Source organism: Leptonychotes weddellii, chromosome 2 (genome assembly GCF_054177405.1).
Source record: "Leptonychotes weddellii isolate Sample4059 chromosome 2, ASM5417740v2, whole genome shotgun sequence".
Classification (NCBI taxonomy): Eukaryota; Metazoa; Chordata; class Mammalia; order Carnivora; family Phocidae; genus Leptonychotes; species Leptonychotes weddellii.
The window spans coordinates 80,705,181-80,724,772 of NC_138370.1; the positions used below are offsets into that span (position 1 = coordinate 80,705,181).

Below are 19,592 nucleotides of genomic sequence, written 5' to 3' on the forward strand. Positions count from 1 at the left end.
AGAAAATAACATGCTGTGGGTAGAATCTCTTCTCAATAAGTCATTAGGTAAGGAAATCGTATCCTTTAGTTAATTGTGAGTTCTATCAAACCAGAAGATATACTGATCACCATAATGGATTTATCGTTATTCTAACCTGCTGAAGAGGCTTAAAGAAATACTGAAATTTTGCTGTATTTATATAACCCAAATGCATGCTTTATGGGAGTTAGTATTAGTGACATAGAAAAAAGCCCTCTATAATAGGGTCTGTTTACCCTGGGGGCTGACTAGACTACCATTTGGGACACGAATAGGGAATATTAGCATTTTTAATTACATTTACTTTTAATTCATACTTTTAAAGTTTTGTATATGTTTCATAATATACATTGTATTTTAGAGAGTCATATACATACGTACTTTGCAAAAATAGATGACAAATATAATGAAAAGGAATGCTCATTTTTTTTAACCTATAGTTGCGTATGATATCAAATGTTTGGTGAACACTAACCTTGAAAAGTAGAATTATTCTTAGGGTAAACATGGTGTTCTGATTTTAACAAGAATGCCAAAAGGACGAGTAGAATAAAAAGAATATAAGCTTTGAAGTCAGCCAGTCTAGAGTAAGAGTTCCATTTCCATCTTCTAAAAAATAATATGGCCTTAAACCAGTTATTGACACACCTATAAAATGGGAATAATAATAACAAGCTTCATAGAGATATTCTCAGGATAAAATAAAGCCTAAGTAAAATGCCTTAGTAAAATGCTGAATGCACATGAGTGGTCTGTCCATGTCACTTCAGCTCTCTCCTGTCTCTTAGTTTCCTTGACAGTTTCCTTCAGCCACGTGTGTGTTATTCTGTATTTATGGCTACATTCTGTTGTTTTATTTGAAACTCTCTCACTATGGAATACAGACATTTTGTAGGTTTATTTTCTTAGTCATTTTATGTGTAACCTATTCTTTGTTCAAAAAACAATAGATTTCTACAAGAAAAGTTATAATATTTCTGAACAACTAATATTGGAAGAGATGGAGAAAAAAAGGAAAGTTTCTTCTCTTGACTCTCAGTTCCTTAACTCTTGCTTAGCCCACTCGCCCACCATCCTCTTCCACGCAAGAAGCTAGTGTTTTATCGCACCTGAAAAGTATGTTTGCAATAGTGGACACTGCTCCTCTTCACTCCTCAGTTTCCCTCTCTCTGGCAGGAAACCCTTCCTTTGCTCCATTTTCATCTCCCCTTGTAAGAGGTTTCAAATCAGCTTAGGCTCTAAAGTCCTCTCTCACAGGGGCTGAGGTTTTGTCTCAGTCACCCCACCTCAATCTTACCTTATAAACTTCTCTTTATGATAAAAAATCAAGCATAGCACTTCTCTCTCCTCTTCTTGCTTTCCTTTATCCCCATTCTTTGTTCCTGTCATTTATCTCCCGACCCAAATCCCCTCCATCTGCCCTGCACTGCAAACCAGTAGCAACAGCAAATATTACAGCTCAATGTTGAACTATAGCTCTAAAGATTTAAATTTGAGTTACAACCTAAAACTATTTTCATTTCTGCACACTGTTGAGTTACCATCTCATTATTATTACTAGCAAAACAAATATGTGAACCCTACAAGACATGTAGGCAAGGAAGCATAATCAATGACAGATTCTAATATGTACTTTATCATATTGTAATAGAAAACCTAAATGGAGAATAAGACAGGAAATAGATCAAGACATGCTGCAATAAAGCCAGGGAGGATGGAGATACACATAAAAGACACTTTGAGTCTCATTTGGGGAAAAAAAAAATGTCATCTGCAAAGGCAAAGAAAAAAAAATCTTTTGACTCCCAAATGGTAGATGCGGTTATGTCATACAGACGAAGCTGCAATTAGCTAATTTATTGTTCTAACAATCTCCCTTGCTGGAGATAGCCAAGTAATTGACTCCAGTTAATTGTTTCTACTTTCGATGCCTCTTTTTATGTCTCTTTACATAGAGATATTTTAAATGGTAGAGTTGAAATAATTATCCAAATATTTCATGAATAAAATCTTCATTGATGTGCATTTATTTAGGGGGGACTAAATTATCCAATTTTAGCTACAAATATTGATCAGATTCACCCAAACTTGTTTATATTTTATCTTCTATAATTGTGTAACTAAATACCAACACTGTTTATTCTTTTCTAGTGTCCAAGTTTTTTGGTTTTTTTTTTTTTTAATTTAAAAGATTTGGCCCAGAGAGAGAGACAGCAAGAGAGGGAACACAAGCAGGGTGAGTGGGAGAGGGAGAAGCAGGCTTCCCGCTGAGCAGGAAACCTGATGCGGGACTCGATCCCAGGACCCTGGGACCCCAGGATCATGACCTGAGCCGAAGGTAGACTCAACAACTGAGCCACCCCGGCATCCTCTAGTGTCTAAGTTTTAACTGTTGGGGACAGTGTAGCCCTGGAAGTGACTGGGTGCAATAAGCTGTGAAGGATTTCAGATAGGTAGGGGAGTAAGGGATAAACCCTTATGCAGGGTTTTCCTCCCATGAGTTAGGACCTCAGAAACATTTAGCTTCATCAATCATAATAAATAATAATAATAAATAAGAAAAGAAGACTACAGTATATTCAATTCTAATGGCATAGATTTGGAACAGTTCTAATGGCATATATCTCCCTTTACAGTGTAATTTCATGATTAAGAACACAGGCTCTGGAGATCGACTGTGGGTCTTGCTAGCTCTGTGACATCATCAAGTTGTTTAACTTCTCTGCAGATTTCTTGTGAGGGTTAAGTGAATACATAAAGTAAAACTCTTAAAACAGTACAATCATTGTTTAGAAATTATTTGGCACTATTTTCATTCCATCTTATAATAAAGATGGCACCATTTATAGGAGATTTCTACCTGGAAACTCAGGAAAATCTACCACATACCCTGAATCACTACAGTGACATTGGTATGGATAATTCAAAATAAATACTAAACGATAAGAACATTAAGTTTAGAAAATGAGCTATGCATACGATTATGAGCATTCCCCAAACAATCTCAGGACTTATTAAGAAGACCGAAAGTAATACTTTAAAATCAAGTTATCATCATTAATAAATCACTCAAAAAAAGGCTTGAAATGTTGTGATAGGGCAATGACATTTCTATTTCTACCTCACAGAGACCAAGACGCCTCAGAGACATCAACATCATTTATAGAATATAGGTAGGCCAAGATATCATATAAAGTTATTAATGTCATCTCCTTTTAACATAAAATTATACAATGTACAAGTATAGAAGAAAGGAGCCCACTCAAAATAATTTGTCATTTTGCACATGTTCCAGTGAGAAGTTTCCAAGAGCAGTAGGTAAGAATATCCCAAGGCTCTTGGAACTTATACCCCTATTTTCATGATTAAGATCATTTAACTATCTTTACTCTTTCTAATCACAAATATACACTAAGAAGACCATTTAGGAAATTGCTGGATAAGCTTTTAAAAATGTAAATCTAATCCTGACATTCTCCCTCTTAAATTGTTTTCTATATCCCTAAATCAATGACTTAAAAAAAAATCTGGGGATCACACATTCTTCAGAGACAGAAAAGGGTGGGGGAGGATGGCTGGGATAAAAGATAAAGGATGGATCTAGGACTGATCCTGAAGCACTACAACATTTGGAGGCCAGACAAGGCAAGACTAGTATAGGAGATAAAGAAGGAGGAAGCAGTGAGGTAAAAGAAAAAGTAGGAGAATCTGTCTTTGAAACCAAAAGAAGAGTACTGAAGAGAAAAGAGCAGACAAGAGTGTCTAATTCTGCTGAGAGTTTGAGTAACATGGAGATGTGACCACTGGCTTTGACACATGGAGATTGTTAAGACATCATCAAAAGCAGTGTAGGCAGTAGAGTGGAGAGATTTAGAGTAGATGAGAAAAAAAAAATGAGAGATGAGGCAATACAAATGGTTGCAGAAGTATCAGTAAGTTTGATACAGAAATGGGAAGATAACTAATGGAGTACATAGGTCAAAAGAGAGTATTTTTAAAGATTTTATTTATTTATTTGAGAGAGAGAGAGAGCATGAGCCGGTGGCGGGGTGGGGGGGGGTTGGTGGAGCAGAAGGAGAGGGGAAAGCAGACTTCCTGCTGAACAGGGAGCCTGAAGGGGCTGGATCCCAGGACCCCAAGATCATGAGCTGAGCCAAAGGCAGACACTTAATCCACTGAGCCACCCAGGTGCCCCAAAAGAGAGTATTTTAAGAAATAGATTCTAAGTTCTATAATGGTCAGTGATTTTGTTTTGTGCACTACCCAGTGCTCCGTGCCTACTACTATGATGTTGGCCTACAGTAGATGGTCAAAGAATTTGTTGGATGAGTGAATAATGAAATGTAGGGTATAAACTAGAACTTAGTTGAGGAATGATGGATAGGATCCAATGTAGAGAGAAGTTTATGGCTAGAGAGAGGGGGAAAAGCAACCATACCTGCCTTCATTGTGTGGAACTCTTCTCTTGATTTAGTACCATGTCATCCCCATAGGTTCAGAAACCAGAGAGTTTAGGATGGCCTAATTATTTTCTTCCACTAGCAAACTTCTACTTATTTTCTATTTCACCTTGTTTAGTCCCCTCAAAGAAACGCTTCCAGATCCCTTTTTGTATTTGGAGTCTTCTCTTTACTGTGCTAAAATTGTTGTTTTTACTTGGCTGTCTTTCAAACTCGTCCATAAGTGCCTTGATGGTAGACACTATGCCCTACTTGACTTTTCATCCAGTGTCTAGCAAAATGTCTGGTATAAATCAGACATCAATACACATTTGATGAATAAATAATAAATGACATTCCTCCTGGGAATATAACATGCTTTTCAGTCAGCACATTCTAGTCTTCTTGGCATTCTCTTTTATTTCTCATTACACAGTAATCCATGACTGGATGTTAATATTTTGTTTACTAGTTTTTAGTGGGTTGATAAGCTTGATCGAATTCCTTGCAGTTTAAGAGAATGAATAAATCCATTTTATGGATTATGCAAATTTGGGAAGTAGGACCCTAATCACAAGAGGCAGAGGCCCAGTTACTTTCATTGTGTACCAACTTAACCAACATAGATAGTAAAAGTAATAATTTATGATGTCATCTCACAAATGTTGAATAAAAATATTTTCTTATTTTCTTGAGTGGTTTAAACCCTTAAAATTAAAATTTTAAATTATACTTTATTACATTTCATGTGGACATATAGTCTTCCTTTTAGCAATCACGTAAAGCCAAACAATAAGACAATAGACACTGTCACAATATAGAACAATATTTTAAACTACTTTTTATTTAATGTCCAAATTAGATTTGTCCTAATTGAATAATAATAAAAAACCTTTGACGGTAAGTTCTCATCTCTAATCTTTGTTGTTACAAAAATTGTCACTAAGTGAATTAACTATAATATTGTTAACATTTATTCTTATATCACATGGCTTAAAGAAACTACTCTGTTTTGAAATATTACTCATTTTTTTTTTGGTAACTATGTTCCTCTGGTCTTTCATTCCTATTAATATTCAACATGAAATATGATGTCTTTAAATACCAATAACTGTCCCAGTTCATCCATAATTCATAAATGCCTTTTTAACATGTAATCCATAGGTATTGGTATTGCCCATTGATTCTGGAATTCAAATGAGATAGAATAGTGGTAAGTAGCACCGGAAAATAACTGTCAGTTTCTGCAGTTTTATAAAAATCAGCTGTTTAGATGCAGTTTATATTAGCTCCATGTCAAGGAGGAAAAGCTATTAGAGGCACCCTGTGGATCCAAATTCCATTTTATTTATTTTCTTTACATTTTAACAATGTTTGATAAGGTAAAGCTCTTAAGAGATACTGTATCATTTTCAAGACAGGTTACTGAATCTTAAGAATAAACTAGTCCTACCTATGACAAATGCCATTCTCAAAAATGAATTTTAAAAATATTTACAGCTGTCAGTCCAAATATATGGCTGTGTTCATAGAAATAAGATTATGATTCCAAAGTGAAAAAACAAGGCATGGGTGAAATATCATGTCTTTCTTAAATTAATCAAAGAGCAGTTCTAAAGACAACAAAGAGGTATCCCTTTAAGGGTTAAGATGTTTTTATAAGGCTTTATTTACTTCTCCTAATAATGAATGAAGCTTTACCTCAAAGTAGATAAAAATATTTCACTTCTAGAAATGCCTCAAGAAATTTAATCCACTTCCATATTGCACATTATAATGTTAACAATGGCCAACTATATTTCAGATACATTCAAGCTAAAGAAATGCTTTTTCAGTTAGGACAATATCATGGCATGTTCTCTAAGATATGTTGATTAGGGGCGCCTGGGTGGCTCAGTCGTTAAGCGTCTGCCTTCGGCTCAGGTCATGATCCCAGGGTCCTGGGATCGAGCCCCGCATCGGGCTCCCTGCTCAGTGGAGAGCCTGCTTCTCCCTCTCCCACTCCCCCTGCTTGTGTTCTCTCTCTCGCTGTGTCTTTCTCTGTCAGATAAATAAATAAAATCTTTAAAAAAAAAAAAAAGGTATGTTGATTAATCAAATTCTGTAAATGGTAGGGCTAAAAATGATATTTGTATTTTATCCAAACTTTTAGTCTCACATTTCTTAAAATGCTGAGTGTATATGCTAAATAAGAGTTAGGAGAATATCTTGTGAAAAGTGTGGGATTTTCATCTCAGTGTGAGGGTGACAAACAAGAACACAGACTGCTCTCTTCCTCACTTACTCTGCTCTAGTCACTTATATCTGTTTCTGTCAGGGTTTGAACATGGAAAGAGAACCACCATGATTATGGCCAAACAAGTAATATATTTAACTTTAATAATTATGGGAGATGCTCAGGTTCATCCTTAAATAAGCCACACTCATCCCCACCAGAGTGTCTCTCCCTTTTTCTGAAATGTCTTTTCTCCTCATGGCTGGTTCATAAATTCATCCATGTCTCAACTAAAATGTCATCTCCTCAACAAAGCCTGTCTGGCCATCCTATCTAGTGAGGTATCCTCCATAATTCAGTATCCCCTTACTACACTTTACTTTTATTCACAGGTCTTATCATTTATTGACATTTTAAAATAAATTTAATAGAGGCACCTGGGCAGCACAGTCAGTTAAGCTTCCAGCTCTTGGTTTTGGCTCCAGTCGTGATCTCAGGGTCGTGGGATCAGGTCCCACATGGGCTCCTCGCTCAGCTCTCTCTCTCTCTCTAAAATGGGTAAATAAATCTTTTTAAAAAATAAAGTAAATTTAACAGGTAAGTTGTGCATTAATTATCTACAAGCTTGATGGGGGCAGCCATTTTGTTCACCTTGTTCACCATTGTTTTCCTATAACCAAGAATAGCATTTAGCGCATAAAAAGCACACACACACGCAAAAAAATAGTGGTTGAAGGAAAGAATGAATGAGTGACCAGGGTAGTAGTAATAGTGACAAAAAAAGTAAGATAGAGAAAAGAAACATTACAAAGCATGTTAAAACAGGATTCATTAAATCACTAGAAGAGGGGCGCCTGGGTGGCTCAGATGGTTAAGCGTCTGCCTTCGGCTCAGGTCATGATCCCAGGGTTCTGGGATCGAGTCCCGCATCGGGCTCCCTGCTAGGCGGGGAGCCTGCTTCTCTCCCTCTGCCTCTGCCTCTCTCTCTCTCTCTGACTTTCATGAATAAATAAAAAAAAAAAATTTTAAATCACTAGAAAATAGAAGACATAAAAGGAAAGAATAAAGATGACATGGAGGGGGCACCTGGGTGGTTCAGACTGTTGAACGACTGCCTTCAGCTCAGGTCATGATCCCAGGGTCCTGGGATTGAGCCTGCATTGGGATTCCTGATCAGTGGGGAGCCTGCTTCTCTCTCTGTCCCTCTGCCCCTCCCCCTGCTTGTGTTGGCTCTCCCTCTCTCTCTGCCAAATGAATAAATAAAATCTTAAAAAAAAAAAAGATGGCATGGAGGAATCAGACCAAATGACAAAATGAATTTGTTTTCCATAAAATGCAAGGCCTTTTGTAATCTGGTCTATGCCTCTCTCTCAGTACTTCATCTCTTGTGAACCTGACCCCATGTGCTTTGCATTAGTCCAAGAGTAATTACAGTTCTTGGAAACACCAAGCTGCTTTTCTTGTGCTGTTCCTTATGCATGGAGGATCATTACTTATCATTCACCACATTGTTAGTAACAACCTATGCTCTAAATGATGTGCTTACTCTTCTCACAATGACCAACTACCTTGCCCAACAGGCAAACATGTCAGTTTTCAAATTCAAGTCCAGTATCACCTCCTGTTGAGAGGTTTTTCTATTGATAGCTGCCTTTCCCCTCAAGAGGAAGGGGACCCACTGGACCCTATTCAAACTCTATCATGGTGTCTTCACCAATGCCCCATCCTGAACTTGTTTACATCTGTTCTGACCAGCCAAGTGGGAGTTTCTTAGTGGTAAAGATGCCCTTTATTCATTGAATTAAGAGGATAGGGGAGAGAATATCAATTTTTAAATTAAAGGATGGATCTAGATTAGTCAGTTTGATTAGAACAAAAAAGGAGTTGTAGTAGAAATAACTATCAATCTAGTGCAGTAAATGTGTTGATTTATTTTCTAGGTAGTATACTGAGTATAGGGGATACAATGATGAATAAGATGAGATTTCTGTCCTTAGGAAGTGAAAAATCTATAAGAGAGCTATACCTGAAAATTAAAATTACAACATAGAGTTATGTACATGATATAAAATTGTATCCAAGTTTCATATGTTAAAATATATAGATTTGAGTTTTATAAATATAAAAGAAATAGTTGAATTTATGACATAGAATCAGATCACATCAAAAGCACATATACAAAGCAAATGCCAAACTAACACAGTTTCCATTGGGATTTCAAGACTTTAATCTTTCCTTAGATTCTACCACCTAGGTATCTCAGTAACACACAATCCAGTGAATAACTGATCAAAATGTAAATAACTAAAAAATGTATGACATGAGAAACTGACCAAAAGTGATAGAAAAAAATTTATCAAACAAAAAACTCAACTAATAGTCTAATGTATGCTCTGTCCACCTGTAAAAAATGCCCAAATGTTTTGACTGTTTTAATAATGTTCTCCTCTGCAACACTGCCCCCACCCCTCACCCTGTGCTGTAATGGATATTCAGGTTAGATCAGATCATCAATACTAATGTCCTTGAACATAATTGATAAAATAGCTTTGAAGTAATGCTCATGCAGTAAAAAATTTTCTGGTTGACTAAGGCTTTGAAAGGGTAAGAAGAGTATACACATATCATGGAGAGGGAGAAAGCCAAAATTATGTCATTGAGAGTAGAGAGGGCAAAATAAATGTTGGAACTTGCCTTTAAGAAATGTGGCACACATGTGAATGAAAGGAGAACCTTAACAATCTGAGGTGTCACTTGTCACACATATACACACACACTAGATTTGTATGAAATGTCATAAGATTTATGTGGATGTTTTCAAAAGCATATGAACAAGTTAAGGTAGTCCTAGGAAGATCAAATGACTGATTACTCACCAAGAGACCTCACATAAAGACAATAACTTGGTAATTTCACCATGTCCAGATGTTGGTCTCGAGAATTGCTAAATCTAGGTCTCCCCAGTACCATAAAGCTGAGAATGGCTTCTGAAAATGATACTCACAAGTGACAGAAGGGATAAGCTAGGACTCAGCTGACTTCCTCGACAGCTAGACCAGTACATAGAGTTTTCAGGCAGAATCTTCTCATGGCTGTGCATCTTGAAAAGAGAGGAATCAAAATAAGGAGAGTTAGTTATATAATTCAGATGGCTAATTGCATCATACTCTGGGACCTAGTCCTTCTAACTCTACAAGCGGATAGAATGACTCATTAACAACTTGGAGTTTCCCTCTACCGCCCTCTCTCCCTCTCCCTCTCTTTCCTCTCTGGAATTTATTTTGGCACTTCTTTCCTCTTTGATTAACCCATTCAGTCAAGACAATTTCTAATATGAGAACCATCTGCCTCTGCTCTTATTCAATTTGAGTTTTCCTATTTCTAAATTCTTGGAGGAAGGGGGGTGGATTGGAACTTACAATCACACATCTACCACCTACATTTTCTATAATGTCCCATGCTATTATATCAAGCTACTTTCAGATTTGTGATTTGTGTTCATACACAGAAGCAGATGGAAGTTTCTCCAGCTCCTTTACAGCCTTTTGAGAACATCCACATTTCCACTTGTAATGCTAAAGATACTCTGAACATCTTGTATGGGACATTGATCTGATTAGATCCTGATTCTGAAAGTATATAAACCAATAAGGAGAAATTAAATAAATATTGATGTAACCCTACTGATGTTAGTAAACTTCTCCCTTGCTAATCCTTTAGATAAAGATCATGGATAAAATCACCAATGACATCTTATACCACCAAAATTATACTTATGTAAAATAATCTGGGTATGTGAACAGATTTTAGGTTGAATTTTTCACAAAATTCAATTTTGTGTTCATTCGACTGTTTAAATAAATCCACATCATGTTAAATAATTCATCCCTCTCCGAATTTCTGCAGTAAATGCTTTCAGAATTGAAGAAGTTAGACATATAGGCATGTTCACAGGCTCACTGGTCAGAAAGACTACAAAAATAAAATTTTAACACAAAAAACACTAAATGTAAGTATTTCTTTCTTAAATTTAAACACTACTCCTGTATCATTAAATCATAAAATTATACTCTTTTACGTTTCTGTTTTTACACTTTACTTTTAAATTTAATGTTTTATTTGATCTTTTCCACAAAGAGAGTATAGTATCTCTACTTACAGAAAAGTAAACATACTCATAGATATTAAGTAATTTACCCAAAATGATTCAGCTAACAGGTAGCAGACCAAACTGAGGACTAAAACCAGAACCCATGGAAACTGAATCAAACTCTAAAGGAATTTTCAATATACCGATAACACAGTGTCGTTTGCCTCTCTTTATCAGAAAGAAAAGTTATTTTTTTTAAATGTGTCATTTAAATGTAGGAAAGGAGTTGAATCTACATTCTTCTCCTTAATCCTGTTTCAAATATATAATGCCAAAATTCCTTCTTATTTTATCTTCTGATCATGAAATAACCAGCAGTGAACCCTCCCTAGAATAATATTAAAGTATAAAAGAAGACATTATAGTGATAATATTATATATATATTATACTAAGGCCAGTGTTACCAGCAGAATAAAGACCCCAAATGGATGAAAAACAAGAACGTCTGCAATAAAACCCATGTTCTGAGCTCAATTCTGTGTTTTTAAAATTGCTGAGAGTTACAATGAGCTTACTATGAGCAAAAGGTCTTGTTACCTGTTCTTTTAGACCTAGGCTTGGAGTATCAAAAGTAAATAATGGCCTTGTAGTTTTCATGAAGCTTCTGCAACTCTCCCCCAAAGGCTACTGGTAATGACTTCTTGTCAAAAGGAATAGAAGAAACATTTTTTCAATTCCTCTGGAAGTAGTTCTGCATTGATTTCAGAGATGTAGTCATGCACCTGGCCAAGTTGGCAAGTGGACACTCAGTACCCTCCAGCTCTCTGAGGCAAATCAGAACCTTAAATTACAGCAGCAGCCCAAATGCTCTCTTGTTCCCTGCAGATTTTCTAGTATCACTATTGCAGCAATATAATTGATTTCACTGTCATAGATTTGGTGTGTTATGCTCAAATTATACACATAAACATAGTATCACTTATATCTTAACATTAAAATCTCTAATATGTATAAATGTATACGTAGTTGAATTCAGGCTTTCTGTTGTCAATGTTTTCTTGGGAAAAGTCATTCTTTGATTACAGAAAATTTTTATTCCAACAATCTATGACACCAGATGAAATCATTTCATTTTAGATCCTCTGACATTTTCAATTAACTGGTTAAAAATGGATTTGTGCAAATCTGGGTCCAGATGCTGGCCACTTCACTTACTGGCTATATAGATTTAGGAGCATTGATTAATATATCTAGGTCTCAGCAAGATGCTGGAAGAAACGATGCACTTACTGGGAAATAATGGTAACACTCATTTTGTAGATTTGTTAAAGGATATGATCCATAAGAAGCACTTACAGTGTCAGGCATATAGTACATGCACAGTAAATGTTAGTTTTAGCTTAAATTAGTTCTATTAGTGATAGATATCTCAAATACATGTTAGCAATTATGATTCATAAGAATCATGAATCATCTCCCTTGTACAGTTTTTGTTGTTGTTGTTGTTTTTGCTGTTTCTTGATTTGTTCTGTTTGCTTAACATACATATTTGAGAGAGGTAATTTCCATTTAAGTTGTTTTGAAATGGAAAGAACTATTAACATAATAAATAAAAACTACTTTGCATGTAGGCTTACCCTTTAGTGTTAAAATAAATGTAGAAGACTGAAAATTAGTATCTCTGCAGTAAGATAAATAATTCATAATTGTCAATAGAAAAATAAACATTTTAAGAGGCTCCTGGGTGGCTCAGTCGGTTAAGCTTCTGCCTTCGACTCAGGTCATGATCCCAGGGTCCTGGGATCAAGTCCCGTGTCAGGCTCCTTGCTCAGCGGGGAGCCTGTTTCTCTCTCTGCCTGCCACTCTGCCTGCTCATGGTTTCTCTCTCTCTCTCTTTCTCTCCCTGACAAATAAATAAATAAAATCTCTATCTAAAAAAAAAGAAAAATAAACATTTTGAAACATCGTAAAGTAATACCCTATAATAGCAACAGCAGGTTTCTTTCCTCTCTCCGTATCTTCCCTGTGAAACACTTGATTTTCAGTTAAGATAATGATTATTGCTCATTTAGGTAGCTTATAGATTCTCCTCATCTAGGCTCCCAATACTTCCAAATGAGCTTTTAGAATGAAAAGTAGTTCTCTGGAGTCACCCAACACAGTTTGTCACCCATCCTGAGATAACATACAGTGAAGTCGGGAACTTCAGTGTATATTTGTGCAACTTTGTGCAACTTTCAGTCTTTCTATGAAGTATGGGCTACAGTGTCAGTAAGACCAGATCTGAATGACTTCTATGCCTTATAGTTAAAGAGAGAAAGATCTTTCCCATGGCCTAGACATGCACGTCCAATGTGATAGCCAGTAGCATTTGTTTCTATTTAAATTTGTCTTCATTCATTTAAATTAAATAAAAAAATTGAACGTATTTCTTCAGTTGTACTAGCTACATTTCATATGCTTAGTAGCCACAAATGGCCAGTGGCCACCACATTGGGTAACAAAAATATAGGCCATTTCCATCATTACAGAAAGTTCTATTGGTCAGCGCTGACCTCGACCTTAGAAGAACAAAAAGACAAGCAAAGCCTGAAGTCAAGTATTATATCCCATCTAGAGGGTATAATGAGAGGTAATCAACACTCACTTCTTATTCTTACATTTATTCATATAATTTCCTTCCCAAATTAGTCCTGATATCTTATTTGTTGTATTGTTATTTGTAACTTTATAGATGTAAGTCAATGAATGTCATTTCCACTTGTGGAAGAAGGACAATGATATGCTCCATGTATGGGTTGTTCAGAGTCAGAGGGAAATATTTGGTTATTTTATTTATATTTTACATCATGTTGATGGTAAAACTCTTTTTTACCCCTAGTATCTTTTTGGATATACTGTGGCTTCTCAAAACCCCACTGACTGAATTTCATTCCATTTGGGAATAATTTAAGATAGTATCACTATATAAAACTGCCTATTTAAAATTTCATTCCCCTGAATGTCCCTCTGATAGGTTCACAAGATTTCATTCCCAATGCTTAATATTAATATCTTGCCCTAGCCGGTCTCTTATTGTTACAGTTAAGAGAATCCATGGGCTGTAAGACTTTAGAGAAGAGTACATTTGAAAGATGCTGAACAGGGGCGCCTGGGTGGCTCAGTCGTTAAGCGTCTGTCTTCGGCTCAGGTCATGATCCCAGGGTCCTGGGATCGAGCCCCACATCAGGCTCCCTGCGCTGCAGGAAACCTGCTTATCCCTCTCCCACTCCCCCTGCTTGTGTTCCTTCTCTCTCTATCTCTCTTTGTCAAATAAATAAATCTTTAAAAAAAAGAAAAAAAGAAACATGCTGAACAATTGTCCCTCCCTAAATTCTGATGATAAAAGGCATCCTAGAGGAAGGGCTACATTAAATGTTCAGATGATATTCTGCTTGCCAAAGAGAGCCAGCTGTTTATACTCGGCAGCATACTGCAACAGAATTATCTCATTTGCAAATCTTGGAATATGGAGATGCAGATAAATGTTAGCACTATAAACCAGCAAATGTAGAATGAGCTGTATTCTTAGCATTTGGAGGAAGATTTCATATTTCATATTTGTACATATGGAGCTTTAAAAACTTATTCGTAAACATGCCATCTGAGCAACATGGCACATAAGGCATTTTTAATATGGCCAAAGCTGTATTAAGACACTCCTTATATAATGTTATACAAACAAATATCTTAACATTCTACTCATATAAAATGTTAATAAGGTGTTTAGCAGCAGAAACAAAAGTGTCTTCTGTGTTTTCATAATAAAATGAGTGTTTTCTGCCAATCAAGCATCATAGCTAAAGACAATATTACTCTCTCTTAGAGACAAAAGGTCACATCAGAATTTCTTTGGTAAGCTCACATGGTTCACACATTCACATCTAAGCCTTCACAAAAAAGTAAGTTCATCAGTCAAAAGGAAAAAGTGTATTCCTAAGAAATTTGTTTATGGGTCTGAAAAAAATGTCAAGAATTCAAAGGATTGGGTGATGACGATTTTTTTAAACATGAGATTTTATTTTAGCTCAAGTAATTTTTTTCCCCTTGAGAGAAAAAGACCCTTCATTTATAGTAAAACATTATTATTTGTCCTTGAATGGAAAGAAATTTGGCCATCACTATTAATAGCTAAGCAAGGAAAAAATCTGTTCTTTTCCCTCAGTTGAAGAGAACCATTCTGGGTCTGTTAATCAATTCATTCTGTCCCCTGAAGCCAGATGCTCTTTTTAAAACTACAAATCTGATCATATGGAATTCTTAATTAAAACACTACAATGGCTTCCATTGTCCATAGGAAAAACATCTAAACCTTTAAACCTTAACATGGTCTAAAAAGTACTGCTTGATTATTCTTTCCTGCATCTCCACTTGCCATGACACTGCACAGAGTCTCACAGGGCATCTAATACACAGAGGCACTGTATAAATATTGAATGAATGGGGAAACAAACATTATAATTTTTTTTTCCTCAGGCAAGATGCATGCAGAGAAAAGAGATGGGTGGGATATGTACATTTACCTCACCACCCTATATAACATAGGAATACCTGTGTCTCCGCATTCTCCATCTCCTTATCATGTTTATTTTTCTTATAGCATAAAATATCTGACTTATATTATTTTATGGCAAAAATGTCATCTGGTTTATCCACTTATCTCCTAAAGGCTTAAAGAATTTGACATTGAAGTAGATGCCATGATAAATTTCTATTGAATTAACAAATGAAGGAATTAACTCTGCTCCTTAAGCACTTACTTGGGTCATCTGTTAAATGATCCAAAAGCATTTTTCAAGGCCACTTTGCCTTCAGTCATTATCTTCTTTCCCATCTACCATTCTTCTCTCCATTTTTGAGTAATTATTTGTTCAACACAAAGATCCTTTGTTCTTCCCTCATTTAAAAAGAGCTTTATTGGCACTCTTTGTCTTCACAATAAAGTTCATGATACTTAGCCTAGACACAAGACATGGCCCTTGCTAACATTGCCAAGCTAACTTCCACCTTCATCCCACACTTTGCATGTTACAGCCAAGCTGATCATCTCTCAGTTTTTCAGGTACACTGTACTTTCCCTCACCCACTGGTGTGTCTTTGCATGAACTGGTTCCTCTGGCTAACCCTTTTTATCTGGATAAATTCTTAATTTTTTTGAAGGTTTGTGCTGTAGAGTAACTTCCTCGGGGAGGGCTTCTCTAGAGCTCAAATACTGGGGGACTTCCCTGCTTTGTATTTCCCTGATGCTTCCTACTTTCTATATCATATACTACTTACCTTCTTACCATTTGATTGCTTACTTGTCTGTATTTCCACTAGACAGTGAAGCTTTTGATGGCATACGTGATCATTGTTTACACAGGTGGCTGTGCGTAGAGTATTTGCTGAATGAGGACATGGAGTTAAACATCTCATAATTCTAAATCAGCTGCAAATCTCTGGCAGTTACTTTTTAGATGGACACTGGGTACTCTTTCCCCTAAGACCTAAAACAATACCGGGGGCAATAAAGACCTATGGGCTACCACAAAGAGAGAGAGAGCATCATGATTGATCCCCTGATTGGCCTGTACTAACCGATGGATAAAGAAGTTCAGCTTAGTCGAGGGACAGACTGACATTGTCCAGAGAGGAACTGAACTCATCGCCAGCAAACTGCTTGAAAAAACTAGTTCTTTATTATCCTAAACTCACACACCCAACTCTCCACAGGATATTATTTCCAAACACAGTATCACTTTTCTTATTCCTATAAAGCTGTAAAAACTGCCATAAGAAGCAAGAAAATGTAGGGGAAAATCCAGAAAAATATAATATAAGAACTTGTGGCATTAATTTACTGATTAGTCTCTGATTTTCTAGATTATATTATCTTTGGAATAAACTCTTAGATTTCACCATAAAGCACATAAAATTAACATATTATATTCCTTCTAAGATTGCAACATTATATTGCTACAAGTGTCAAAGTGGATAAGAATGGAATCTTAGCATATCAAAATCTGTTTTTAACTGCACACAACAATGCTAAACTCTACGTTCTCTTTTAAGATTATTTGGACAACCTGACATAGCATTAAGAGGGGCTGCATACATTTTCTCGGCCACAGCAGCAATGGGAAGACAAGTCTCCTCCTCTAATCTGATAATAACAATTTGTTATCATAAATCAAGAACTGCCTTAGGAAACAACTGGAGATATTGAATAATTACTGGAGAAAGAATAGTTCAGCATCAAATGAGCCAAAACTCAAATATCCATTTTGAGACAAATGTACATAAGTTTCCATGTAGACACCATCTGATATAATTGCCTAACACATTTTTAGTTTTGGGAGAGTCCTTTGCCTCTTTTGACCTCAATATCCTCATGGAAATGGGGATAATAATGTCTGCCTCACTGTTTTTGTGCGTGTGGAAATTTAATTAGATAGGAAACATAAAGTACTTAGCACACTATGACATATACTAGCTCAGCAATAATTGGTTGATATGTTGTTTAGATATTTTTTATGGCTTCCCAATCAAGCACGCTAATTTAATTTTAAAATGACCTTTGATTTTTTAGTTATATGGGGAGAGAGGAGGGGGAAATTGCAATAAGGAGGGAATAAGAGAGTGTGGTAGAAGGGTGGAAGAATTATAGGGAGCCCAGAATGACTTGTCTATATTCAAGATGTTTCACTGACCAAATGGGCTGAAAAGGCAAATGTTGACTTTAAACAGTTTACTACAGAAAAGCAACCTTTTAGAGAACTAATTTGTCAGTGATTAAGCCAACAGACCATATGAAGGGCCTGCTGTTCTTGAAATGTATTCATTTCTGTTATCAAAGAACCAGCTCCAATTGACTAACACAGTATCTCCTAGAATTTGTAACACAGTTTAAATATGTAAAAATTCTGTGTAGCTACCTCCAAAGATGGTACCCCAGTGAACCACACCTCCTAGGAGTCATTCCCTTATGTAGTGACCCCACCTCCTTGGCTGTAAGTGAACTGTGACTCACTCTTGACCAAAGGAATGCAGAGGAGGTGATACTATGGTCTTAATGACCAGAAGCTGAATCAGAAAAAGCCTTACAGCCTTAGGGAGAGACTCTTAGAACATTTATGTGTGGAATGCTCCCTCTCAGAAAACTAAACTTATTCTTTGAAGCCTAAACCACATGAAGAGGCCAATGAAGACAAGCCAGTTGAAATCCCCAGCTGAGTTTTACTTAGCCCAATAGCCAGCATCAACTGTCAGCTTTGTGAATGAGCAATCTTGGAAGTCTAGCTCAGTTGAGCCTTATTTTTGCTGCAGTTCCAGCCAGTACTTAATTGTAATTGCATGACACTCCTCAAGTAAGAATTGCCCAGCGGAGCCCAAACAAGTCACAGAAACCAAGTAAAATAATAATAAATTATCTTTTAAACATCCTGAGTTTGGGGGTAGTTCTTATGCAGCAAAAGACAATAGGAATGGATGCCTGTTAAAAACTCCTGGCACAGAGAAAAAGGTATTAATAAAATAAGTTCAGTTGATAGAATCAGAAATTTATCAGAGAGTTTAATTTTGAATCAAGTGCTATTCAGTTGATGTCAGAAACTTGGTAGAGATAAATTATATTGTATTACAATTCTAAGAAGAACACAATTTAATTTCCCTAAAATTAAGATGCATCTTGCTATCATGAGATTGTATAATTGACATTTATTTTTCTTAGAAGTACTGAAAGATGCTTCTTATAATTGATGGCATCTTAGATCTTGGAATACAATATATTGGATGGATAGTCTAAACGACTCCCCCTTGGGCTAACTTCCTCAGAATTTCCTGGAGAGTTGGTTTAAGAAGATTTCTAGTTTTCACTAAATTAGAATATCTTGGGGCAGGACCCAGGCATTTGTATTTAAACTTCCCAGGTGATCCTTATGTGTAATAATATTTGAAAAACATTGATTCACATAGCAAAATCTCTGCCCTAGACTAGAAAATTAAGTAACCTTGGGCGCCTGGGTGGCTCAGTTGGTTGAGCGACTGCCTTCGGCTCAGGTCATGATCCTGGAGTCCCAGGATCGAGTCTCACATCGGGCTCCCTGCTCAACAGGGGGTCTGCTTCTCCCTCTGACCCTCCCCCCTCTCATGCTCTCTCTCTCTCATTCTCTCTGTCTCAAATAAATAAATAAAATCTTTAAAAAAAAAAAAAAAAAGAAAATTAAGTAACCAGATCCCTTTACTTTAGCTCCCCATTGATATATGTTCACTAAGTTGTAAATGGCGTTACACTTTTGACACTTGTAGAGTCCTAAACTGAATTGTTCAGTAAAGACACTTATTAAAAATATTCCTATATTTTCTTTAAAAAACCTCTATAAAGTGTAATTTCTATTATATTGCTCAATGACAAATTCATTTTAAACATTAGAATATTGAATCTCCTCCTCCTTGATAGATAAATTTTTATGTTATTTTTATGTCAGTGATCCAACTGTGTATATGTCATCTATTCTAAGCCATCACAAATATATATGTTTCATGAGATGTCAATATTCCTTCAATTCAAAAAGATTTAGATATTATAATTATGAATGTCATATTTTAATTAACTAGATTCCCTGGGGAGAATGTGAAAATAATTCTTGAGATATACAAAATTCTAAAAGTTGGTATAAATCTGCACAAACATGCTTTCTAAATATTTAAAATTTTATTTTACATTCTATGAGGTTGGCATTACCCTAATACTAACACCAGACAAGATACTACAAGAAAAGAAAATTATAGGCCAATATCCCTGATGAA

At 36.0% G+C, this 19,592-nt stretch overlaps 1 long non-coding RNA gene across 7 annotated transcripts in view; it reads right to left on the minus strand.

Annotated features, from left to right (window-relative positions):
- LOC115941089 (uncharacterized) overlaps window positions 1–19,592 on the minus strand; it is a 187,397-nt gene that overhangs the window by 70,473 nt on the left and 97,332 nt on the right. For 6 of the 7 annotated variants that reach the window (XR_014143241.1, XR_014143240.1, XR_014143237.1 and 3 more), the window contains exons 2-3: window positions 9,680–9,775; window positions 7,113–7,224 (exon numbers count right to left, since the gene is read on the minus strand). This is a non-coding gene — a long non-coding RNA (uncharacterized LOC115941089). The remainder of the gene's footprint in view (window positions 1–7,112; window positions 7,225–9,679; window positions 9,776–19,592) is intronic. The other variant, XR_004075819.2, reaches the window with a different exon arrangement.